The following is a 27,757-nucleotide window of genomic DNA, read 5'->3' as shown; positions in this document are numbered from 1 at the left end:
AGGCAACTGATTGACATTTCTCTCTCACATCAGTGTTTCTCTCTTTCTCTTTCTCCCTTCTCTCTAAAATCACTAAGCACATCCTCAGGTGAGGATTTTAAAAAATAATAATAAAATAAAATGTGGGAAAGGATAATTCTACCCCAAATCTGTATTTTAGAGTGTTTTTTTAAGGGAGAGAGAGATATAACAATGAAAAATAGAATAACTTGATATTTTTATCATGGATTTTGCTAATTTCACGTAAGGATGCAATATATGTATAATGATTAATATGTGTTCTTGTTATTAATTTATTTGTACAAGGTATTGGCCTGAGTGTGTGTTTCTTTGTTCAAATGTGGTATCTGCTTATGGGCAGAATATTCCCTAGCGTGATGTAAGCTAGCTCAACATTTTTTGTAGAATGATGCAGAAATAATGGAGTGTAACTTCTGAGTTATGTCTTTATAAATTTTCTTTTTTTACTGAGAACATGCCTATTAATTTTAGAGAGAGGATAAGGGAGAGTGAGAGTGAGAGACGGAGAGAAACATCGATTGGTCGACTCTCATATGTGCTGCCACTGGGAACCAAATCTATAAACCAGACACGTGCCCTGAAGCAAACCTGTGAAATTTCAGTTTATAAGACAATGCTCCAACCAACAGAGCCACACCAGCCAGGGCTAGCTCAACATTTTAAAATAAGTGGCATGAATCTGAAATTAAAGCAAAACAAAAAAACAGAAGTCATGAGAGTGCCACTTACAACATTTAGTATAAGGATGAGGGGAGGACCAAAACCAACCCCTTTCTTGTCTTGGTTTCAGAGGAGGAAGAAGCAAGAGCATCAAGTACCAATGAATCATTTTGGGAGCATCAATTGTTCCAGCCATCTCTCTCTTTTCTCAACCCTCTATGTCTCCAAGTCATTTTCTAGGTACCAACAAGAGGTAGAAAGCAGGGGAGAAAAGAAAAAAAGCAAAGGACTTAGATTATAATAATATTACTTGTCATTAATAATAATAGCAAATACTTATATACTTCTTATTTATTTATGTGTGCCAGGCACTCTTTGGGTGCTTTATATATGCTAACTTACCTAATTCTTACAACAACCCTATGATTACACCCATTTTGCAGATGAGAAAGCTAAGGCACAGAAATGTCAAAAGTCTTTAAAGGATAGAGATAGTTCAAACCTGAGCACTTAGCCTCGGGGCACATTTGCTTGATTACTTCTTAAAAAGACGCAGGAAAACACAAAGGGTTTCAGACTAAGTGACTTTCCAATTCCCTTTCACATACTCAAATCTAGGTTTCCATACCGCATTTTATTTTTTTAAGATTTTATTTATTTATATTTAGAGACGGGGAAGGGAGTTAGGGAGGGAGAGAAACATCAGTGAGAGGAAGAACATCAATAACAGGTTGCCCCTCCTATGTGCCCCAAACGGGACCAAAGATGAAACCCAGGCATGTGCCTGGACTGGGAAAAATGAAGTTTTGCTTTGCAGGATGACACCCAGCCAACTGAGCCACACTGGTCAAGACCCCATACCACATTTTAAATAGAAGAGTCTCCATTTATGCACCTAGCCCCTAGCAGGGTGACTGACAGAGGGTACAGGCTCAGTGAATATTTGTGCAGTAGAGGGTGGAAGGATGGTTTATGTCAATTTATAGTGAAACTCTGGAGCATATTGAGGCCATAAAATCACAAAAATCCCAATTTTATTGGCCTTAAAATAGATTAATTGTTGCCTCATTGCAGCCTAGAAAGGAGCTTAAGCCACTTCGAAAGTAGATTCCACAGAGCTCTGTTGCAATAATAATTTAAAGATCACCTATCTTTCTCAAAATAGCAAATGGTACAGATTCTAACTAGATCTCTCACTTGTCACTAAACTACAAACCAACCACAGTGTATCAGAAGTTCTAACTGAGAAAAAAAGAGGTTCAGAGAGGAAATGAACTGAGACAACATCACTTCACAGAAACCGGAAGGAAAAACATACGCGAGCTTACACCACTCACACTCTACGTGTGTGGTTGCTCGGTAGTGAAATGCTTACAGCCGCCTTTAGAAGCAAGGCTGGTGGGTGCAACAAGAGAGAAGCATGATCGTGAGACAGGATTGAGCTGCCACCTCCTGCCTGCCTGCCCAGAGAAGGGCAAGAACACCAGGGAGACCAGATGATCCACCAATGGTTCTGCCCTGGGTGAGTTCTCAAGCACTTGCTGTGACCTGAAGGGAGAAGTGGGGGAGACTTGCTCAGACTCTGACTTCCGGAGTTGGTGTCAGACTTCTAGCTGGCGGTGTTCCCCACTGTTAATGTGCCTTAAATGGAGGTGGGCGGGACTCAACACGCCCCAAAGGAGAAATAGTGGTTCCAAGTCTCCTTCAAGTTGACCTGGAGGCACTGGCTTTAATGCAACTTAAAATCTATATGGTTCTCTTTGTTGAAATCATCCTGGGTAGGTGTGTCCTGGTGTGTAAAGCAGATGGTTTCTCCTTCCTACCATCCTCAGAGAGCTTACCTGTGTAGACTTTAATAACTTTTCCTGAATTATTTCAGTACTTCAGACTGTGAGCTGTCACTTCCACTTTATGATGGATTGGAGTCATCTATAATGCCATATTCAGCCTCTCTGGGAACGACTCCTCGGGAGCAAGAATCGTGATTGAGAATTGAACTTAATGTGTGTCTCAGTTCTGTAGAGAACTGGTCATCAGCATCCTCTCTAAGGGGCTGGAAACAAATTATACTTTTCTACCTATCCAAACATGACCACAACAAGTCCATACTTTTGTCTTTATTTATTAATTCATTTAACTCATTCATTCTTGCAATTGCCTTTCTTCCACAAAAGATTTGAGGTCACCTTTTTATCTTGCTGAAATTATTTCAAAATGAAGAACACATACAACTTTAAATGGGGAAGCTATTCTAAAAGGGTTGTATAGTCGTTCCCTCCATGATGGCAGTTTCAGTTACTTGCCATCAACCGTGGTTGGCAAATATTAAATGAAAAATTCCAGAATCGAAAGTTCCTAAGTTTTTGATTAGGTAACCATTCTGAGTCACATGAAGACATCTTGCACTATACTGCTCCATCCTGCATGATATGCAAATCATCTCTTTGTCTAGCATCTCCATACTGTATATACTCCCCACCTATTACCCACTTAGTACCACCTCAGTTATCAGATCAACTGTCTTGGTATCACAATGCTTGTGTTCATCTTACTTAATAATGGTCCCAAAGCATCAAGAGTAATGATTTTGGCAACTCAGATATGCTAGAGATGCCATAAAGTGCTTCCTTTGAGTGAAAAAGTGAGTTCAGTACAATAAGGTATTTTGAGAGACCACATTCACATAACTTTCTCTTTTATTGTCAGTATTGTTAATCTCTTACTGTGCCTAACTTATAAATTAAACTTTATTGCAGGTGTGTATGTATAGGAAAAATAATTTATATAGGGTTCGGTACTGTCTGAGGTTTCATGGAGTTTAAGAACATTATCTCCCTTGGGTAAGGGGCAACTGACTGTCGTATGCTGTTTAAGGCTGCATGCGTGGAAGTAGGCGAGCAGTGTTTTCTCTGCACTGGTGAGGCAAGATAAAATGGGTACTCCATGCTTTCAACTTCTGCTTGAGTAGACCCTTTCCTCCCCTATAAGCTGGTTTCCCGCTCAGCAGTGGGTGTGAAGAGCAATGTCGATGACTGAATCCTGGAAACCAGCCAAGCAACTTTCCTCCTTGTTTCTGTTTCCTCCCAAGTGTGGTTATTTTCAAGGACATTCCTCTTCTAAGGATGGTGTGGAATGGCATGGTGGAAAGGGAAGGATATGAAATCAGTTCTGAGTGAGAGTTCCATTATTTTTCATTAATTAATTTAACAACCATCTAGTGTGTATCCACTCTGTGGAGGGCACTTTTAAGTCAAAACTTATATAAGTTGAAGCAAAACTGATGTTGTTCCATCCTCCAAAAAAGACCAGTCTAGAGGAGGACTGGCCTTTATAAATTAATGCATACATACCTGTCGTGAGGACCAGAACATACTGTGGGGAAAATGATTTCATCTGGGAGTTGGGGAGGTTTCCATAAGGAAGATGGATAATGAGAGGACTGAAAAAACCGTGGGAGTGCACAATGCAAAGGACTGGCTAATGCCCAGACCCTGGGAACAGTTTTACCGTGCCCTGAGGTGGGAGACCACAAAATTGTGCAGCACAGTTAAGGCCAGTGTGGCCAGAGGGACAAGAGGTGAAGCTTAAGATGAGTAAAGGAGCAGAGTGAAAAATGCTGCCATTTCTAAAAGGGTGAAGGAGCTAGAGGTGCTATGATCTGATCTGCATTTTTAAGGACTCTCTCTTGATACAGTGTGATGAATGGAAGGGAGGGGCCATGCTCTAGACAGGGAGCCCAGTTAGATCAATCAAGTCAACTAAGCCAGTGCATGACTATACTTAAGAGCATCAAATGAGGAAAGAGAAGGGTAGCTTAAGATTTTTAAGACCCTCAAGAAATTCTAACATTTAGATAGAAGCACAGAAGAATGCACAGAAGCATTCTCCAAGAAGACTACAATGGTTTCTTGAAAAGTTAAACACAAAACTACCAAATGACTGAGCAATTCCACCCCTAGTTATATATACAGACAAGACAAGAGTGGTGACAGTGGGAATAGAGTTATACAACTAGAAACTAGTCAACTCAGAAAGGAAAGTCAACAGGACTTGGGGTGGTGGACAGGAAAGAAGAGCAAGGTGGAAGTGCCAAAAATGATCCTCAGTTTCGTGGTTTGGGTATTCAATTGATGCCGATGCTGCTTCCCAGTCACAGGAGTGAAAAAGCTGGTGGAGACTCAGTCCTGGGTTGGTTCAGTTTTGGGTCATCCAAGCAAATGGATGAAAGTTCTCTTTCACTGGCCACGTGGGCTCCCAAATATCTAGGCAGTGCTAGTATACATAATCGACACCACAAATCTTCATTATATGGTAGCTCTAGCCATGAGGAAAAATACTGTTTAGATGTAACTCAGCAATGGTGAAATGAAGTGACAGGTTGAGGTGTCAATGCATCTGCACCTCTTTTCACATTCACTTCAAATAGATGCTTTGGTTAACAGAGGTCTATAACTCATTTAAATGTCTTTTTAACTTATGTAACCACCTGTTCTCCAAGCCCCTCTCCATTCCACTTTCCAATAAATGTGATAATGGGGGGTTAATAGTCCAGGTAAGTTTCAATTCAGAAAATGTTGTTATTGTGAAACATTTCATACTACAAAGAGGTATATATAATGTATATGTGCATTCTAAATAATCATAGAAACAATAAAGTATGTACACATTCACCTACTGACCTTCTTACCAACAACCCTTGAAGCCAGCTGCACGCCCCTAAATGATTATGTCTGGCTCCACCCACACCCTCCACAAGGGGAACTGCAGTCTCAAATTTTGTGTTAAATACATTCCCTTATTTCTCCTTTCAGATTGGCCTCCTATGTCTACATGTACATATAAATGCATATAAGTATGTGCAATTTTCATATATTTACATATAAATTAACATAGATAATGTGTGTGTCTATGCAGTTTATTTTTGCCTGTTTGGGAAATTTTAACAAATGTAATCATAACATATTTATTTTTCTATAACTGCCTCTCAGGCTGAACATGATTTTGGAATGTTATCCATGTTGGTGCAAAGAGGTACTGATGACTCGTTTTCACAGCATTTTATTGTGTAGACCTATGACCATCTATCGTTTCTATTAATTGGCAGTGCTCAGTAATTGCCAAAGATCAAAGATGAAGAAGGCTCAGAACATAATTTCAGGAAAGCCCAATGCCCCCCAAATTTCCCCTTTCTGATGTGCAAAATATTACCAGCACAGGCATGAGGCTTTGTCTTATATTAGAAACAGGTTTTAAATGGGGTTAAAAGATGAATGAATTAGGAACCTGAGGGTCAGAAAAAAATAAAAAACATCAAAGGAAAGAAGGGGCCTTAAATAGAGACAAGGAAGAGATTTAACTGATGTTTAACTGGACATAAACATACTCTAGAATGAAAAACTGTGCTGATTGAGGGCACATTGATGAAGGCTTTTGCCCTCACTGTCCACTTCTCCCACCACACAAAGCGTTGGTAGAAAGATCTCTACAAAAACTCACTGTATAAAAGCATCCTCCCCCAGATGAGCAAATGGGTGCTGTCAGGGCTGATCACTTTCCTAGGCCCTGAACCAGATTTCATACCATACTTCCCACAAAGCCTTCCAACTGATGTATTTTTAGATTCACTTTTTCCTTACAGTATATGGGACTAATTAGCTCTCACACAGTCATTAAATGGGAAAGTGTTTGTGAACCTTTTATAACCTTTTGACTAGTTTCCATGACCAAAATTCCCCACCCACAGCTTCACTTGTAAAGAGTGGAAATATTTAGAGGAAGTGATACCATCAGCCACTCAGCTTCACCATGGGAAGTATTTTCCCCTAAGAGTCCAGTGGTAAGCCAGTGCCTCACCTAACACCATCACAGCATGGCTTCATTCTGTACCAGGTTCTCTTAGCACCTGCTTCTCTAAAGAGAAAACATACAAGTGCTTTGTATCACTAGAGAAATGAAACAGTGAGGAGGTCATGTTCTCTGCCTCCCTCACTGGAGTGGAAAAGTTGAGGTCAGTAAGTATCAGAGGTTGTGTCCCTAGTCTGGTGTTGGTGGCTGTGGGACGTTGGTTTGTGAGTGTTGGTTGATTCTTAGAATAAAATGTATTGATTGATTCATTGAAAGAGTAAATGACTAAGGGATACTGTAATTGTTTGAGGTTCTTTAGAGAAACGGAACCACTAGGACATGTGTATATGCAGATACGTATACACAGAGATTTGTTTTAGGAAACTGGCTCGTGCACTTATGGACACTAGTATGTTGAAAATCTGCAGAGCAGGCTGGCAGGCTGGAGACCCAGGAGAGAGCTGACTTTGCAACTGAGTGCAAAGTCAGTCTGCCGGCAGAATTCTAGCTCAGGTAAAGTCAGTCTTTTTTCTCTTAAGATCTTCATCTGATCAGATGAGCCCCACTGACATTATGGAGGGTTGTGTACTTTACACAGAATCTACTGATTTCAATGTTAATTTTACCTAAAATAGAGAGTCTGGCACAAATAATGACCTTTTTATTACAAAATCACAAGCATGTGATTCTGTAACGTAACAGTATCACACTCAGGCACACCATATGACATTTTAGGTGAAAGGTTCAAATTGCTGTCCATCTCCTGCGGGACATTCACGTGCCCTGCCAATCGCACTCATGCAGGCAATACTTCTGCTGGAACCTGTGCAACTTCACAGCAACATCTAAAACAATGTTGGACCAAATATTCAGGTATCTTGGCCTAGACAAGTTGACTCACAATTAACAACTATATCTCATTTCATAAAATAAGTTAGTAGTTATTTATTCAACATTTGTTAAGAGCCCACTATGGGCCAGACCACTGTGCTAGGTGTTGAGGATGCAGTAGCAAAGCCAAACAAAGTCCCCATCCTCATGGGGGAAGATATCCAAGTAATTAAAAGAACTTATAGCAGGTTTCATAACTTCAAGAAGCACTAGAGCTAATCAAATCCAATTTTTCCTTAAAATATGGTATTAGAATATAGTGACGTTATGTCTTCACAGATTTTATGGTCAATGGGGATCTCAGATATAAATTATAAAATGACCATAACCACAGTCCAACAGTTACACACAACATATTATCCATTACACAGTTTCAGAAGCACATATAATTCAATTATAAATGACAGTGAGGATTAACAAACTGTATAAAATTGTATTTAAAATAATATGAGCAAAGTATTTTATACATAGTTATTTAGTTTTTTCATAATTTCTTAATTTTTTGTCAAGATGAATAAAAGAACCACTTAAACGATGGCCAGGTGCCTCAGCTAGTTGGAGCATTGTCCAGTACACCGAAAGGTTGTAGTTTCAATCCTCAGTCAGGGCACATAGCTAGGTTGTGGGTTCAATCCCTGGTTGGAGCATGTATAGGAGGTAACTGATCTTATTTGTCCCTCACATCAATGTTTCTCTCTCTCTCTTCTCCTTTCCTCTTTCTCTAAAAATCAGTAAACACATTGTCAGGTGAGGATTTAAAAAAAGAACCACTTAATTAAGATGTTATGCTTTTGGAAGGATTGATTCGGTAAAATTTAGAAGCATGAAACAGTGTTCCTTCCTTTGGTTGTTTTAAATTATTTATTTTATTGGTCTCTGTGTTTATTTATTTAGTTAATTAGTTATTTTATTTAATTCTTGTTCAAGTACAGTGCTCCCCACCTCCCTCCCATTTCCACCCCCCACCTTAGTTATTGTCTATGTGTTCTTTATACTTGTTCATGTGGGTCCTTCCCCTTTTCCCCTGTGATTCTCTCCATTCTCCCCATTAGTCTCTGTTTTTGATGTGTGTGTGTTTGCCTGAAGCAAGGCAAGCACTAGAAATAAAGGCATTAGTTCATGTTGTTTAGAACCTCAAATCCATTTCCTTAAAATGATAGGATTGTGTCACTTCTTGTTATCTGCAGTACATGGCCATGGGCACAGGAGTGTCACGTGCATAACTTACACTCTAAGAATTCAGCATTTTATTAGCATACTTGAGTGCCACAGTTTAGGGTAGTAATCCAATCAAAGTTTTGGGTAAGAGCTAGAGAGGGCACACAGCTGTATAATACAAGTATTGCTTACAGTATACTTCAAAGAAGCCATCATCACAGTTTATCACCTGTAATCTCTAATATACAGCCCCTACTCTTAAGAAGCTGATGTTCATGGTAAAGAGTGAGCATACATTTAAAATCACATTTAAAGGTAGCTAAATAGCCTCCTTGATATTTCCCCAAAAGGCCAAGCTTGTGTCCAACTCAGGACTTTAGCACTGGAAGGAACTTCCAATGTGCAAGTATCCTCCCTTTCCTTATTCAATCCTTGGGCCACAGGACACCTTATCATGTAGCCTTCCCTTGCCATTCTATATAAAAGAGCCACATTCCACCTCACACACATACACTTGGATCTCTACACATACCACCAACCGACATAGTAAATACTCATACATTTGGTTATCGTCTGTTTCTTTCTCTGGAATGCCAATTCTGTGGGTGCAAGACTTTGTTTTGTTCACTGTTGTATCTCTGGCATTTGGTAAGTGCTTAATAAATATCTTTTGAAGGCTGAAAGAATGAATGAATCACCTACTGAGTGTTAAAGAGACAAGTGCTACTATATTGGAGAAAAAGAGCAAGTTAAGCTAAGAAACTTATTCAGGAGAGTGAGGCTTGGGGTGGTCTTTGTAGAATAGAAAATATATAAAGAGTATGAGATTGTGAAGGGAAGAAAACATGGCCCGAGCAGAGAGAATCAGGGCAGCCTTGTACCCGCTATGCACTTCTGGGGACCTGTGAACTGATCCCTTTGCCTGGAGGGCAGAAATGGAAGCCATTTTTCTTGCACATTGGAAAAGTGGGCAGCAGGCCTGGCAATCCATTGTGAAAGTAAGAAGTCCGATTTATCGTGCTGCACAATCTGTAGCAAACACAGACTTTTCCTCAGGAAAGCAATTTTGGATCCGCTCCAGTATTTGAGTAACAGCCTGATTGAAAACAGAGTTCAACTTAATATAGCAGAGCAAAGACTATTTTTGGCCTAAGCACTTTTTCAGAGAAAATGTTGCTGGCTGCTTGCTTCAGCCATAGGAAAACTCCAGTAATACTTCCATATTCTCTCTTACTCTAAGCAAGCCTGTGATTGGCTCTCCTGAGTTCCTGCCAGGATAATTTAACAGCAAAATGTGTCTACTCTGTAGTTAAACAAAGTGTTGCAGAGGGAATAGATTTTTCAAATATATCATTTAACATCCCAATGACAATATCCCCAACAATACCCAGGTAGACAATTTTGGTCACTTCTTTGACATTTTTCTCTCTGTTATGTAATTTAACTTTTTTTTTAAAGGATTTTATTTATTTGCTTTTAGAGAGAGAGACGAAAGGAGGAAGAAAGAGAGGGAGAAAAGTATCAATGTGTGAGATAAACACTGATTGGTTGCCTCTCACATGCCCCCAACAGAGGAACTAGCCTGCAACCCATGCCTGTGCCCTGACTAGGAACTGAACTGGCAACATTTTGGTTTGTAGGTCAGCACTCAGTCCACTGAGCCACACCAGCCAGGGCTAATTTTTATTTAATTATTTTTCAAGTACAGTTTTCTGTCTATTACTCCCATCCCAGCCCCACCCCACCCCCCACCCATGCTCTCCACCTCCCTCCTATTTCCACCCCTCTTAGTTGTTGTCCATGTGTCCTTTATACTAGTTCCTCTAAATCCCTCCCCTTATCCCTCTGAAATTCCCTCCCCTCTCCCTCTGGTCACTGTCCCCCTGTTCTCTATTTCAGTGCCTTTGTTTTTTATTTTGCTTGCTTCTTTGTTCTGTTGTTTAGCTTCCTGTTAAAGATGAGATCATATGGTATTTGTCTTTCACCACCTGGCTTATTTCACTCACCATAATACTTTACAGCTCCATCCATGCTTTTGCAAAGGGTAGGAGCTCCTTCTTTCTTTCTGCTGCATAGAATTCCATTGTGCATAGGTACCATAATTTTTGATCCATTCATTTACTGATGGGCACCTAAGTTGCTTCCAACTCCTGGCTATTGTAAATTGTACTGCTATGAACATTGGGGTGCATAGGTTCTTTTGGATTGGTGTTTTAGGGTTCTTAGGATATAATCCCAGCAGTGAGATTGCTGGGTTAAAAGGCAGGTCCATTTTTAGTTTTCTGAGAAAATTCCATACTGTTTTCCATAATGGTTGTACCAGTCTGCAATCCCACCAACAGTGAACTAGGGTCCCCTTTTTCCCATAATCTCTCCAACATTTACTGTTTGTTGCTTTGTTTATGATGGCCATTCTGACTGGTGTAAAGTGATATCTCATTGTGGTTTTAATTTGCATCTCTCTGATAGCAAGCAATATTGAGCACCTTTTCATACGTCCCTGGATCCTCTGTATGTCCTCCTTGGAGAAGTGTCTGTTCAAGTCCTTTCCCCATTTTTTAATTGGGTTAGTTATCTTCTTAGAGTGAAGTCGTGTGAGTTCTTTGTATATTTTGGTGATTAAACCTTTGTCTGAGATATCATTGGCAAATATGTTTTCCCATACAGTTGGTTGTCTTTTTATTTTAATACTGTTTTCTTTAGCCACGCAGAAGCTTTTTATTTTGATGAGATCCCATTTGTTTATTCTTTCCTTTATGTTCCTTGCTCTAGGGGACATATAAGTAAAAATGTTGCTGCATGAAATATCTGAGATTTTCCTGCCAATGTTCTCCTCTAGGATTTTAATGGTGTCACAGCTTATATTTAAGTCTTTTATCTACCTTGAATTTATTTTGGTGTATGGTGTAAGTCGGTGCTCAAGTTTCATTTTTTTGCACGTAGCTGTCCAGTTCTCCCAACACCATTTGCTGAAGAGGCTATCTTTACTCCATTTTATGTTACTGCCCCCTTTGTCAAATATTAATTGAGGTTAGAGAGTTGGGTTTATTTCTGGGCTCTCTGTTCTATTCCACTGGTCTATGTGCCTGTTTTTATGCCAGTACCAGGCTGTTTTGATTACAGTGGCCTTGTAATACAGTTTGATATCAGGTATTGTAATCCCTCCTACTTTGTTCTTCTTTCTCAACATTGCGGCTGCTATTCAGGGTCTTTTATGGTTCCATATAAATTTTTGAAGTGTTTGTTCTATGTCTGTGAAATATGCCATTGGTACTTCAATAGGTATTGCATTGAATCTGTAAATTGCTTTGGGTAGTATGGACATTTTGATGATGTTAATTCCTCCAATCCATGAACTCAATATGTGTTTCCATTTGTTTGTGTCTTCCTTGATTTTTTTTCTTCCCCTTTTTCCTTGTGTAGTTTTCAGCATATAGGTCTTTTACCTCCTTGGTTAGGGTTATTCCCAGATATTTTATTTTTGTTTTTGCTATATCGAATGGGATTTTTTTCTTGATTTCTGCTTCTGCTGTTTCATTGTTGGTATACAAAAATGTCTTTCATTTCTGGATATTGATTTTGCATCTTGCTGTTTTGCCAAATTCATTTATTAGGTCAAGCAGTTTTTCAGTAGAGTCTATAGGATTTTCCATGTACACTATCATGTCATCTGCAAATAGTGACAGTTTTGTTTCCTCCTTTCTGATTTAGATGCCTTTTATTTCCTTTTCTTGTCTGATCATGGTGGCTAAAACTTCCAATACTATATTCAACAGAAGCAGTGAAAGTGGACAACCTTGTCTTGTTCCTGATCTTAGTGGAAAAGATTTTAGTTTTTGTCCATTGAGTATGATGTTGGCTGTACGTCTCTCATATATGGCCTTTATTATGTTGAGGAATGCTCCCTCTATTCCCACTTTGCTGAGTGCCTTTATCATAAATGGGTGTTGTAACTTATCAAAAGTTTTTTCTGCATCTATTGATATGATCATGTGGTTTTTGTCTTTGCTTTTGTTTATGTGATGTATTACATTTACTGATTTGCAGATATTGAACCATCCTTGCATCCCTGGGATGAATCCCACTTGGTCCTGGGGTATGATCTTTTTGATGTATTGTTGGATGCGTTTTGCCAATGTTTTGTTAAGGATTTTAGTGTCTATGTTCATCAGCGATATTGGCCTGGAGTTTACTTCTTTTGTTGTGTATCTGATTTTGGAATTAGGATGATACTGGCTTCATAAGAAGAGTTGGGGAGTTTTCCATAATTTTGGATTTTTGGAATAGTCTGTGAAGAATAAGGGTTAGCTCTTCCTTAAAAGCTTTGTATAATTCTCCTATTAAAACATCTGGTCCAGGGCTTTTATGTGTTGGGAGTTTTTTGATTACTTCTTCAATTTCATCTGCTGTTATTGGTCTATTCAGGTTTTCTGCTTCTTTTTCATTGAGTTTTGGAAGATTATATTTTTCTAGAAATTTGTCCATTTCACCTAGGTTTTCAAATTTCTTGGCATACAATTCTTCATAGTAATTTCTTACAGCCCCTTCCATTTCTGTGGTATCAGTTGTAATCTCTCCTCTTTCATTTGTGATTGTGTTTATTTGTGTCCTCTCTCTTTTCTTGATGAGCTTACTTAAAGGCTTGTCTATTTTGTTTATCTTTTCAAAAAACCAACTCCTGTATTCATTGATCCTTAGAATTGTGCTTTTCGTCTCTATGTCATTTAATTCTGCTCTGATCTTGGTTATTTCCTTCCTTCTACTTGCTCTGGGCTGTCTTTGTTGTTGTTCCTCAAATTCTTGCTGGCATAGGGTTAGGCTGTTTGTTTAAAATGTTTCTATCTTCTTTAGGTAAGCCTATATTGCTATGAACTTCCCTCTCAGGACTGCCTTCACTGTGTCCCATAAGTTTTGGGTTGTTGTGAGTTCACTATCATTTGTTTCCAGGAACTCTTTGAGTTCCATAATTTCATTCTTGGCCCATTCATTGTTTAATAGCATACCATTCAGTCTCCATAATTTGGGGTGTTTGGGGTTTTTTCCTGTGGGGTTGGTTTCCAATTTCAGTCCCTTGTGCTCAGAGAAAATGCTTGGTATGATTTCAATTTTCTTGAATTTATTGAGGCTTGTTTTGTTTCCTATCATGTGGTCTATCTTTGAAAATATTCCATGTGCATTTGAAAAGAATGCATATTTAGCTTCCTTAGGATGAAGGGCTCTATATATATCAGTTAAGTCCATTTCATCTAGGGTGTTGTTTAATGCCACAATATCTTTGTTGATATTTTGTTTGCAAGATCTGTCTATTTTTGACAGTGGGGTGTTAAAATCCCCTACTATAATTGTTTTGCTGTCAATATCTTTCTTGAAGTCCTCTAAGATTTTCTCTATATATTTGGGTGCTCCTATGTTGGATGCATACATATTTATGATGTTAATATCTTCTTGGTGGATGCTTCACTTGAGTATTATGAAGTGACCTTCTGGGTCTCTCTTTATGGCCCTTTTTTTTGAAGTCTATTTATTCTGATATTAGAATTGCTACCCTGGCTTTTTTTTTTTCTTGTTTGTTTGCTTGGAAAATTTGTTCCCATCCTTTCACTTTTAGTCTGTGATGGTCTTTTGTCCTGAGGTGGGTCTCCTGTAGGCAGTATATGTGTGGGTCATGCTTTCTTATCCATTCAGCTATTCTATGTCTTTTGATTGGAGTATTTAATCCATTTACATTTAAAGTTATTATTGATAGGTACTTATTCATTGCCATTTTTGTGCCTGTGTTCCTCTCTGTCTCTCTCTTTTTCTTCCTTTCCTTAAAGCAGTCCTTTTAATATTTCTTGCAGAGCTGGGTTGGTGGAGGTGTATTCTTTTAGACTTCTTTTGTCTGGGAAGCTCTCTATTTGGCCTTCTATCTTGATTGAAAGCCTTGCTGGGTAAAGTAGCCTTGGTTGTAGGCCTCTGTTTCTCATTACTTGGCATATTTCTTGCCATTCTCTTCTGGCTTGGAATGTTTCCATTGAGAAGTCAGTAGCTACCCTTATTGGGGCTCCCTTTTATGTTACTTTCCTTTTCTCCCTTGCTGCCTTTAGGATTCTCTCTTTGTCTTGGAATTTTGCCATTTTAATGATGATGTGTCTTGCAGTAGGCCTCTTTGGGTTCCTCTTGATTGGGACTGTCTGTGATTCTTGGATTTGTGTAAGTTTTTCTCTCATCAATTTAAGGAAATTTTCCATCATTACTCTTTCAAATAGTTTTTCTATGCCTTGTTCTTTTTCTCCTTCTGGTATTCCTATTATGTGGATATTATTACGTTTCATATTGTCTTGCATTTCTGTTAATCCCTCTTCATTCTTTCTGAGCCTCTTTTCCTTTTATTGCTTTTTCTGGGAGTTTTTTTTCTACTTTGTCCTCCAACTGGCTGATCTGGTCTTCTGCTTCATCATCCTGCTTTTGATTCCTTCTACTGTGTTCTTCAGTTCCGAAATTGTATTCTTCATTTCCTCTTGGCCTTTGCTGATAGTTTCTATTTTATTTTTCATGTTGATATAGTTTGCGGTGAGTTCATTGTAGCTCCCCTATAGCTTCTGGTAGCTCATTGTGAGCTCTTTGAATTTCCTCATAACCAGTGCTTTGGATTCAATATCTGATAGTTGACTTGCCTCTATTTCATCTAATATTCTTTCTGAGACTTCCTCCTTTTCTTTCATTTTGGGATTGTTCTTTGTCTTCCCATTGTTTGTGTTGCTCTTCTTGTTGGCCTCAGCTTCTTATATTGATCTGTTCTGGTCCCCTGGGTTTATGGTGTGAACTTCTGTGGTAGGATGCCTGTGAAATTCAGTGGTGCAGTCTTCTGCAGGTATCTTGATGTTCTCTGCTTCCACCTACTTCTTTTTGTGTGTGTGTGTGATCAGTTGGAAGGGGAGGCAAAATGGTTTATGACAGCAGAAGAATATTTTATGATATTTACAGTCACAGCTGGTAGAGAAGAGATAGAAGATCTTTAGGCTATATATAGTGTTAACCGTAATCTTCAACCCAACTTGCCACTTTTAAGAAAGGATGGACAAAAGATATGTTTCTTTTGGGGGAGGGAAGGCTTGTGAATTGGATCTAGAAAGCAGTGAAGTTGCGGCCAGTCAGATTCTGAGGTAATGTGAGAGTAAAGGATGGTAAATAGGTATAGCGTGTGAGCAAATAGAGTTAATCACTAGAGTAATAGAATTGAGGAACCTGTAAAGTGGGCTAAGATCCGGGAGATGTGTTGTAAAGTATTTACTATTGTATAGAACAGCTATTATTTACAATAGTATTAGAGCAACAATCATATGACAGATTCTATGTGATCTGTCTGAATTGAGGGTATAGAGCTTTGGGTAGTGTGCTAAAGGAAAACAAGTGGCGTGAAGTATAGAAAATTAGCAATACACTGTGGGGGAAAGAACAGGGGAAACCTGTCAAATAATACAATATAACCAGCCAAGACTAAGAAGCCTATATAGAAAGTGGAGGAATACAAAGATACTATTAAAATAAAAAAGAAGTGAGAATAATGAAAAAAATAATACAAATATGCAGCAACTTGTGGCTTCTCTGCTACAGCAAAGTGAAATTTATCTTTCTGTCTCTCTTGTTGAGATGCCCCCTCTTTGGGTCCCACTCTTGTCTTTTCGCAGTTCCCAATTGTTTCTTTCTCTTGTGGGTAAAAGAAAACAAAGCAACAAACAAACAAACAAAAAGTCAGGAGAAGGGAGGAAAAAGCAATAAATTTGGGAAGAAAGGAAGAAGGACTAAAACAGGAGAAAAAGAAAGGAGAGGAACAAAATATTGAAAGATAAAGCAATAATAAAATTTAAAAATATATAAGATTACTGAAAAACAACAACAACGACAAAAAAACCTTTCCTTGTTGGTTTCAAACTGTCCAAACTAGTTTTTCTGGTTGCAGCAGGGCCTCTTTATGGGCTGGGATGCAGGCATGCAGTGTGCACCAGCCCGGCTACCAGACTGGGGTGCGGGTGCCTGCACACCTGCCAGGATGCCTGGGTCCGGAGGGATCTGGCACGGACCTTCCCAGTCCTGTGGTGGGACTCAAATGCTTCTGCCCCTCCTCTGGATTACTGCCAGGCTGGGTGGGAAGCACGCCAAGCTGCCCTAGCAGGAGAACACCTCAGTCCACTTTCCAAAAAAACTTCTCCAGAAATCCTTCCTCTCAGCCCAGCCCAATCCCCAGCCAGACCGGTGACGACAATGCTCCTCTCAATTCTCCTGGGCTGGCGACCACAGAGTCCACAGTTGTACACGGCCCTTTGTCCTTGTTATCATCTCTGTAAACTCAAGCAGACAGATCTCTGCCCAGCGTTGCCCAGCCTTGTTTAGACAGGGAGGGAGGGAGATGATGACCAGCGCTGGTCGCCTACTGAGGCCACTGGGTGCCCTGGCTCCTGTGGCAGACGCCTCCAGCACTGGTCCCAGACCGATGCCTCTGGATCCCGACCGAGGTGTTGGCACCGAGGCCGCCTGGCTGCAGGCGCCGGCCCCACTGCCACCGCTCTTGTCTTTACTCAGGTCCCAGAGACCCCACTGACCTGCCGCTGTCTGGTCCTTCAGCATCCGTCACAATCTCTGTTCTCTTAATTTCATAAATGCTGGGGAACTGTTGGTTGTTTGCGCTGTTCCTCAGTAGATCTGCCAGGATTTTCTCCCATGTGTACGGGAGCTGGAATCACTCTATCCTACTCTGTAGCCATCTTCCCAGCCTCCTTTAATTTAGCATGTCTTAAATGGTATAGAAGAGCCCCTCAAATACTCTCTATTTGAGTTCAACCCAGCATGAGTTTCTTTCTTTTAAGGGAAGTTGAAATGCAGTTGTACATATCATTGCAAACATGAACACAATCCAAATGTCCATCAGTAGGGTCCTTGTTACAATTTGGCAATTCACACTTTGGAATACTGTGCTACTGTTAAAAAGGAAAAAGGCTGATTTATGCACAAAGACATGAGAAGATGTGAGCCAAAAATCAAAGCAACAAATACAATACAACATACTATATAAACTTATTTTCCAATAAAATAATCATTATTATCTTTCTCCTTGTTAAAGAAAAAAGTGATCATTGGAGTTCAGGAAATGGGCAGATCCAAGAGTAACTGCTGGAGTGCTTAGAGGGCCACTCTAGAGGTGGATGTGGGGATTTGAATCCCACCTGCCCCACCCACCAGCTGTGTGCTCTCGAATAGGTTACTGTATCTTTCTATTTCTCAGTCTCCCATTTGCAGAAGGGAGGTGATACCTCCCTTCCTCCCTGGGTGGTTTTGAAGGTTTTATGAGTCAGTATATGGTTTTGAGTGTTCTATGAGTCAATATATGCAAGGTATCTAAAGTAGTAACTGACAGAATAAATGCTAGATACACATTAGCTAAGAGGAGGAAGAAGAAAAGAGAGAGTAAGTTTTCATAAAAAAGGACAAAAGAATAAGTAGGGTTCAACAAGAAAAGACAATTCAAAAAAACGGAAAAATGAAAAAACAATCAAAGGGTATGAATCAAACAATCCAATTAAGTTCAGCTCAATGTCTGTAAAGAAAGTAAAAGTCATATTTTATGACCTAGGTGCTAAGCAGGAGCACATAGTACAAGTATTACAATGAAATGTAATATTGATATGAGGAGAATTTTTTGAAGTTTGCTTTCCTTTACTATCATGTAGACCAACTGAGTATTAGTCATCAGTCAACACATATTTATGGAGTGTGTTCAGTGTGCTGGGCCCTACTAGGAATAAGACCAACAGTCCCTGCCAGCATGGAATTTTTTTCAAGTTCATTTAAAGTAGGAAGACTATGGGGATTATTTCTTTCATTGTATGTTGATTTGTAATATACCCAAGTGTTACAGTAGTTAGCTCAGTATGACTCATTAATAAATAGAAAATAAAATTACGGCCAACTCTTGATTTTCTGTGCTAATGAGGAATCACAGAAATAAATATAATTGATAAATTATGTTTAGTTTATTTGTAGGTTAAATAAATCATCATTGTTTTGCTTTTTAAATTGGAAGCCTTTCTCCATCTGTTTGGATTTCTGGTTATCCTCCATGCCCATCACTCCTTTACAACTTGCAAATGGCCTTGTGGGCCCAAGGGAGAGGGATGTAGCAACTGTCAGGTTACCACAGTAAGTTCTAAGCTGCCCCTTGGCAACTGATCTGGGTGACCTTGGCAAATACCTCATCACCTCCACTCAGTAAAGTAAATGCAAGCAGATCCCTGAAACAATGAAGCTTTTGCTTACTACTCCTGACCACACTGACATGTCCTTGTGAGAACTCAGATCCAGTCTTCTAATCTCTTAGAGTTCAGACAGGCCAGGCATTTCATAGCTCGGCAGAATTTATTTATTTGCAGCGGGCTACGTTGAGCTATGTGGAAGGTGCCAAGACAGCTAGTAGCTAAATTTAAGAAAGTATAGTAATTAGTTGATTCAAAGGGGTATCATTCATTCTTAGAGTTCCATTGCCAAGAATTGAGCTGGGTAGTGTGGTCCCCATGGAAGAGTTGAAAGTCAGGCAGAAACCAGTATGAAAACTTGCACTGAAAAATTAAGTTCCTTGTAAGAGAAGCTGGGAGACTTGCTAATTGAAACCTGTGTTAAGCCTAATGACAGTCTGCAGCGTTTGCAAAGAGAGCACAGAACGTTTGAATAATGCTGAAGGGAGAAGGGACTCCAAGCAGAGAGATCAATCCAACAGACCCCATGAGTACTTTAGAGCAATGATCCATTTTACAGTGAGCTGTAGTGGGAGATGAGTCGAATTTGCTTTCTCCAAGATTCTTACAAAAAGTACAGATTGATAAAACACATTTGTGCTGCTGTGTTTTTCAAAAGTTCAACCATATAATACCTTTAGCAAGCACCTGATACTATGCTGCCAAGATTTCAAATGTTTCCTTGATGTGGATGATCACAATTGAAAGGAATGTTATTCTTATCTAGCCATCAGTAAGATTTTTGTCTTTTTTAGTCCTAGAAACTAAATCACTGGCTACTTTAGAGGCTCTGAGTTGAATTTTAATTGATGCCCATAGCCTTTTGAGACCATTGTGTGTGATTTTAACCAGACTTGCCCAGGAGGAGGGACTAAGGCTGCTGCAATGAGGAAAGGCTAATGTTTGATCAGTTTATTGCAACACCCTTTTCATTTGTAATTTAGCTCTATAAGCCCCGCCTCTGGAGGTGATCCTCCTTTCTTAATGCTCAATATGGTGAACACTAGCTTTTTACTTTATGTTTGAATTTTCTTCTCAATCTCAGTGGCATTTAACATTATTGGATCAAAATATTAACTGCTAACATTTAGAGACTAATTTATAATTCAGTCAGCACATTGGCTTGCATCATCTTATTTAACGTTCACAGTGATCCTGGGAAGTATTTATGTCCCCCTCCATACAGAAATGAAATTGAGGACACTGAGGTGGAATGGAGGAAGTGACTCATGTAAGACCAGACAGCTGATCAAACAACACAGCTAGAACTATACTCAGTGCTTTTGTCTGAGTAGTTTGCTAAAAACATTCATGCAATGACGAGGCAACTGCAGTAGATCCTTTCCAACATATATTTCTTTGGTGTGAGGACATTGATTTTTCTTAGGTAAAAATGCAATTTTAAAAACGTTTTATTTATTGATTTTAGAGAGAGGGAGGAAGGGAGAGAAACATCAATTTGTTGTTCCACTTATTTGTCCATTCGTTGGTTGAGTCTTGTATGTGTCCTGACTGAGGATCAAACCTGCAACTTTGGTGTATCAAGACAATGTTCTAACAAACTGATCTACGCAGCCAGGGTCAATAAAAATGCATTTTATTTCAGATAGGAAATTGTTGTTGTTGTTTTTTATTTCTACCTCTCCCATATTGCTCTTGAATTCCTGACCACCAAGGGCCAAGATTTCCTATAGAAAAGTCTACTATGTGCATGAAGTAACTCTTCAATACCATCAGTTTTTCTTCCTATAACACATTTCCTTTTTGTGGCATTTGTTATGACTAAGTCTTTTTTTTTTAAGCATCTAATACCCGTGGGTTCCTCCCAACTTTACTTTAACAAAATGTGTTTGTAGAAAAGGATTTGGTCTTTGAAAAATTTTTTGAAAAAATCAGAGAAAGTATCTTACTCTGTCTTTTATTTCTTTTTTTAATCCTCACTCAAGGACATGCCTATTAACTTTAGAGAAGGGAGATGGGAGGGAAGAGAGGGTGAGAAAGATATTGATGTGAGAGAGAAACATTAATCAGTTGCCTCTCATATGTGCCCAGACAGAAGACTACACCCATAACTTAGCTATGTGCCCTTACTGGGAATCAAACTCATGACCTTTTGGGTTATAGGATAATGCTCCAACCAACTGAGCCACACCAGCCAGGGCAGGATTTGGTCTTGATTTCAATTGATATAATATCAAGGCACTACTCACCTGCTAGTTACATTTTAAGCCTTATTTCTTACTATGAAATAAGAAGTTTGTTTTTCAAGTAAAATGGTCTTGGGGGAATTAGATGGAGAAGATAAAATTTTAAATCAAAGACATGTTTCTTTGCCGCCCAAATGCTTCCATGTAGATGTAATGTGCTTTAGCCAACTCAGTTATAACTAGGACATTTTGATCTACTAAGTAAGGCAACATAGCAACTTGCCATACACTTGCTATGATGAACAGCAGTCATTTAGTAGGAGAGTTGTTTTTCTTCAAAGGCAGTGGGAGAATGGATCTGTGGAATGCTGGGGTCATTTTGCTTCCTCATTGGAAAGAAACAGGATGTTTCTACATTAACCTGAAGGCTTGAAATGTAAGAAGGCATGAAGGTGATTGAGAAACAATTTCAGCAAACAGAATGTTAAATATTCTATTGTAAAGTAATGTGTTTTCATTTGGAGGGTGGGTGGTAGGAGATATGAGTAATATAATGAAAGAGGCTCAGCCAAATTGCCCACCCTCTCCTCCTTTCGCCCCAGTGCTGCTAAAACCCAGCCTGCTTTATGATTCACCACTGTCACCGTAGTTCCAGCTGTACACAAGGGGACCGCAGAAGAGGTAGAGAAATAGGAGAGGAAGTAGAGAGGTTCCATTTGTAAAGAAAAATTGTTGTAATGCATATTATTGTTAAATACATATAACAGGATGAGTTTGTACCATTTTCCTCTCTCCTCGCTCTTCATAGATGTTTCAGCTTCTTGTACACATTCTGCTTACTACTGGGACTGTGGGAAATACATGGTAGACTTCCTGGTTAGCAGGTGGAAGAGATAATGATATAGTACTAACAAAGCTTTATTGAACATTTAATATGTCCTGAGAAAACACACCTCTTTGACTCATCACCTGATGAGGTAGGTGTTACTACTAATACAATTTCAGAGCCTCCATAAGGATTAGAAGTGAGGGCTCTTGAACCCAGGGATCTGCCTGGGTTCAAGTCCTGGTTGTGTCATGGGCCTGCTGTGTGACTTAGAAATAGTTACTTAACCTCTTCATGAATCACCTTTAAAATTGAGGTGATAATAAGATTACACACCTGAGTCAGAGGTCCCCCAGTTCACCCCCAGGTTCAGTGAGTCACTAGGAGGACTCACAGAACTCAACATATAGTCAGACTCTATTACATCAAATGGATATAAATTGAAACCAGCAAAAAGAAAAGTTTTGCCCCTTTTTGGGGCAAAAGTCCAGAGGAAACCAAACACAAGCTATCAAGAGTCGTTTTCCAATAGAGTCACACAAGATACACTTAATTCCTCCAGCAAAGAGTTGTGACAGGTGTGAAATGGTGTCTACCAGGGAAGCTCACTAGAAACTCAGTGCTAGAGTTTTGATTGAGGGCTGGTCACTTAGGCACCCCCTCTCAAGCACGTACCAAAATTCCAGATTCCCAGAAAGGGAGCAGGCCCATTTTGTGGTTTTCAGCAAAACCCACATTGTTTGTACGAACAATTGGGTGCAGTGAATGACTCTTATCAGGGAGTGGAGGAAATCCCCCCAAATCCAGGTTTCCTGGTGCCAGCCAAGAGCCAATCTTGCCAGCAGGGCTTTCAAAGGATAGCAGCCTTGGCCCTACTATGTTAACGCTTTTCTGTACATCACCTCATTGGATTGTTGTCAAATTAGATGAAGTAATACACATCCACTGCTTATAGCAATGCCTTATACTTGAGAAGCCCTAAAGCTTTGTTAGCCATTACTATCAAATGGAAAACAATTACTGAAGATTGGAATAAATACAGGGGCAAGATGGGCCTAACTGGACTCTGAATTCACATCTGCCTAACTAAAAAACACCCATGCATTCATTTGCTTCACTCTAGCACCAGCAAAATAGTATTCTTCTCCAAACCTCATCAGAAAATGGAGGTGGCGGAATCCTTCCTTCTCAGGCTCACAGTGGATGGAGCCTTTCAGGCTGCTTGTTTTTGAGGCATGGCTTCCTTAAGCTACAAGCAATATCACACTTTGGTGCAGACCCCCCATTGATTAGACCTACACCTAAGTGTAGACATGGTCTAGTACTTTAATGTCCCAAAGAAGCATATTTTGAACTTACCACAGTCTTCGACCCCTTCTTTTCAATTAGGCATGCTTTGCTGAAATCCCTCGCTTTTCAGGATACATATCCATAACACCCTAAGAATTTTCCTTTACAAGATTTAGATAGTGAGTCTTCACATAGTTGAAATCATCTAACTGTAAATCATTTTTGGCTTTAAAAAAATCTGACAAAGAACTTTCTCCTGCTCACCCTCTCCTAATACAAACCAGTTGATCAAGCTCTTTAAATCACAGAATTCCCTCTACTTCACCTGTTGTGAGGTTTGCATGTCTTTGGCTTTGTCAGTGGGATGGGCAGCAGATGTATCCAACAGTTAGTTGTGAGTGCATGGTAGACAGTTGTACGAATTAATTTGGCTGAACCAGAGAAATCTCTGTGTTGAGATGGAGTGCTTAACTGTAGCCAATTGAGAGGTGTCTTTTAGTTTAAAAGAAACAAGATTTAGAAATGGGACATGGCTAGCAGAATTTTGAATTTTGTCTCAATATTTAGATTTTATGAAGGAAATCTCATGAGGAAAAAATTTTAAGTTAGAAAATATGCATTATCAATGGAGACTTCCATATTGCCATAGACTATGATGAAATAAAGTCTTAGGGCAATAGCGTGTTTCAACATTAGCACAGTCAGTTGTTGTGCATTTGTCTCTTCCAATAAATGAAGCTTTTGTAAGTTCTTAGTCATTTCTGTCCCCCATAGTGCCTCACATAGAAGTTGCAAATGGTGAAAGGTGAACAAAAGTCTGTTCCTTTAACGTTCAATCTCTAATGTGTTGTCATTTAATCAAAGACATTCACCTTTGGGTTAGATGGTTTGTGACACCCCAAATGTATAGATGGGTATTAGATGACTACACAACCTACACTTTCCCTCCAGTGACAAAAGTGAACAAGAAAAGGAAACTAAAGTTAAAGAATAATATGAGGTTAAAATCATAATTTGAAGAATTAATAATGGGACCAAAAAATAAGAAGTGAAGTTTATAGAATATGGAGGTCAAAGTATTTACTGAAGCTCTGGTTGCTAGTAGCTGGGCCCAAGGGTACTACTGAAAGGCTTAAAAAATGCAGAAGAGAAGCAAGAGGTAGAACACACAAAACATGGAGAGACTGAGAAAGAGAGAGAAAGAAGAAAATGGAGGAGTGACAGCATACCATGATTCATTAAGACCATTTTTTCCTATGCAATCTACCAAATATTTCTTGAATTTCTCTGCCATTGTCCACTACTTTCTTCTTCCTGCCCACCTACCAGGCTTAGCTCACATATTCCATTCTTCTTGACATCTTTTCTTGAATACCCAGACCACCCCAGCCAGCATGGTTTATGTCTCCTGCAAACTCGTGTAGCTTCTGTTTTAATGTTACATATTGTTCCTTAGAATCACAGTGAGATGTATATACACATTCACACATGCATGTATACATGCATATGCATATGTGTGTATATTAGATATTATATATATATAATATATACTGGTAATACACACTTAACTAAATATAAATATATATACATATTTACATATTTATTATACTATATATATTTACCTGTTTAAACAAAAGTGGCAGGGTTTTTTGTTCCCTCCTCAGCAACAAGCACTTCTTAGCCATTTACTTGACTCAGGTAAAAAGATGGTGCCGTCTAGGGTTTAGTCCAACTTTAACCAGGGCCATCTTTCCTTCAGTTCTGGCCTCATGGCATTGCTAAGTATTAAGCACAAATGATTCCTTTAGCAAAACCCAAAACCAGGTTTGCCAAAGGCCGTTTTCTTATTTTCAGGTCAGCTTTTTAAATTTTGGTGACAATTCCTTCACAATATCATTGTTTGAATCAAGCTGGAGGATTTCCAAAGTAAATGGAGATAAGAACAAGCACTACATGCACATGCATGCACACAAGCTTCCATATGTGCACTGCTTCTGTTCTTTCTGCTACACCGGTCTGCCTGGGAAGGTCTGCTAGCTTCCCTCACAAAGGTCCCTGGGGCACTCTTCCCTGGCTGGGCAATGTGACCCCATAATTCTTACCTGTGAGTATTATTTACTTCTCTTCCCTACAACTTCCTTTAAAGCATTAGCAGACTCTTGATCATGTTCTCCTCTGGATATTATTTTGCCAATATTGTATGTACAATATTTTGTATCTTAACCCTTCCTCATATGTCACAGGCCTTCACCCCAAGGTGTGGGTTTCTTTTGCTTGGTCTCTCTTGAATCTATCCACATTTTCCCTTTTGGGTGGCACTAGAGACTGAGTCTTCTTCCAACAGCAGTTTCCTGATACCATAGAACCTGAAGTTGGAAAGGACTATTGTCTCTCCACCCCGTGACACACTGACAGCAGAAGGCTGTGGAATCCTACCACACAGTGAATAGTTTAGTTATAAATTCCACACTGACTTATGCTGATAGAATAGCATCCTCCTTCTCTCATGATACAGGCAGAAATTTCAGAAAATTATTTGATAAGGCCTTGCTTTTCAAGACACAACTGTCAATTACACTGCTTAAAGATGTGGTTTGTCCCTCAATGGCATGAACCAAGACTTGAACCAAGTCTCAAGGGTATAGCCATTTGGCCATAAAATGATGCACCAACATGTTAAACTCTGCCAACTAGAGAATACCTTAATGACAAAGACTGTGTTTAATGGATGGGATGCCAACCTTAAATGATGAATCTCCCTCAAGTCTCAAGTTAGCAGCCTGTGGCAGTTTGGGAAGTTATGAAAGGAAAATGTTCAGCTCTACCAGTCACTGAAGGAGCTCTGGAGAAACTGTCATGACGACATCTAAACATCAGCATGGAGGAAGGTGTCCAGAAGGACTCGGGGTGAAAGTTAACTGTGTACAGAGAATGAGAGGAACTTACAGATAGCTAAACTGGGAAAATGTAGTTCTCTTTAATGTAACTATACCAAAAATTAACTAGCCAGTGTAGACTATCATGAAATATAGACAGGGGGGCTTCTCTAACGCCAGATGGGCGTGTCTTCATGATGCCAGACCATTAGGCAGGAGCTTTCTCCATCTTCTTGCTCAGAGGAATCTGGACACAGAAGAGACCCCTGCGACTCCCGACAAAGGTCCATTTACTCTGGATTCCTTCAAGTGTTAACGCTATGGTCTACAGAAAGTTTCAGTCTGCTTTTTCAACAGTTTCCCTGCACAGAGATAAACATGGGTGCTCCCCTCTGTGCCCCTTCCACCCCTATCCCAAATGAAATCCTTGCTGGCTTTTGCTGTAAGTCCTCTGAGTTAGACTCTCAGGGACTTGCCCTCCACACAGTGAGAACTTTCCATTCTCTCTCAGTTACATACAAGAGTCTTTTCAAGTCTCTTTAAGCTTTTTAAACTTAAGAAGCCTCTTACAAAATATTTGTTCCTGGCCCACCTTTAAAAAGATGAACTTTGAGGATTTCCTAGTTTCCCTTTCAGTAGTAGGAACATGCATAATCAAGCCATGATTGCCTCCAATGGTGTGAACTTGGCCTCAGCATGGGAATCTCCTCAGCCTCTATGCACAGTCAGAGCTGTTTTACATCTCTGCTTGTAGCACCCTTCCCTCACCATCCCACATTTTGTAAAGCAGAAAGAAAAATAAGTGTCCTGATTCTAAATCAAGAGGCAATTATTAAGAGTGACACTCAGGCCATGTTTATTCTCTCCTCCCACCTCCCCTGCCCACCACCACCCTCCACGCTTCTGAAAGTCCGCAGGAAACCTACAAGAAAAATACCCAGTCTCCCTCTAGAGTGACTTGACTCTGGAGTGTCAAAACTTATTAAACCCTCATCTTTATTTATTACTTAACAATATTTTCCCGATAGCCAGTCTCAGAGGTATTTCCTGAAACATGGATGTTCTTAACACAACACGAAAAGGGTTCCAGAACTTTCCAGGATACGCGTGGCCAAGCCTACCAGACCAGTTTGCACTAGAGAACACCTCTGCCGTGGCAGGCATTTCTGCCACTTACAGCACCGAGGAAAAAGACTTTGATTCTGTTCCGCTGTTAATGTTAGAGAATAGCAGAGTGATTGCTCCCTTAGTTGTTGACTCGTCACCCCTGGAGGCAGGACTCACAGTGACTGCATGGGCAAAAGGCAGAGAAGGCTGCTTTTGCTCATTGCCACAAACTTGGCCATGCAGCAAGGCTGATATAGAACTCGTAGAAAAGATGATTTCTCCCTATGTGTAGACTATGATGAGAACTACATCTTCTTTCCAGGGAGGAGTTGGGAGGGCCTTTGTTTTCTGCCAGCTTCTACCCACATTCTTGTTTTCTCATGGGTAATAAGACCATATACCAACTAATCAACTGGGGTATCATCGTAGTAGCAGGAATCTAAAATAAAGAGAAGGAATTTTTCAATTCTATTATTATTACTATTGTTATTTGTGTTTTTCTGGGTGCTGTTTCTCATTTCAAGTAGTTACATAAAAGTTGCAAAGCCACTGAAACACCATCTGAATGTTCCTGTAGACTTGGACAAGGCACTCCCCTGTTTAATGGCCAATAATGGTCAGTGGCTTTCTTTTCGTTTCTAACTCTGGGGTGTGTCTGGGTAGAGGTCT

At 39.6% G+C, this 27,757-nt stretch overlaps 1 protein-coding gene across 1 annotated transcript in view; it reads left to right on the top strand.

Annotated features, from left to right (window-relative positions):
* The first annotated feature begins 2,032 nt into the window (after positions 1–2,032).
* NEDD9 (neural precursor cell expressed, developmentally down-regulated 9) overlaps positions 2,033–27,757 on the top strand; it is a 189,929-nt gene continuing 164,204 nt past the window's right edge. Inside the window, exon 1 of the mRNA XM_037037986.1 lies at positions 2,033–2,203. The gene's annotated coding sequence lies outside the window, so the exon portion shown is untranslated. The remainder of the gene's footprint in view (positions 2,204–27,757) is intronic.

This window comes from Sturnira hondurensis, unplaced genomic scaffold, assembly GCF_014824575.4.
Source record: "Sturnira hondurensis isolate 20B ecotype Veracruz unplaced genomic scaffold, ASM1482457v3 Scaffold0023817, whole genome shotgun sequence".
In the NCBI taxonomy this organism is placed as follows: domain Eukaryota; kingdom Metazoa; phylum Chordata; class Mammalia; order Chiroptera; family Phyllostomidae; genus Sturnira; species Sturnira hondurensis.
This window is presented reverse-complemented; position numbering and strand designations above follow the sequence as displayed.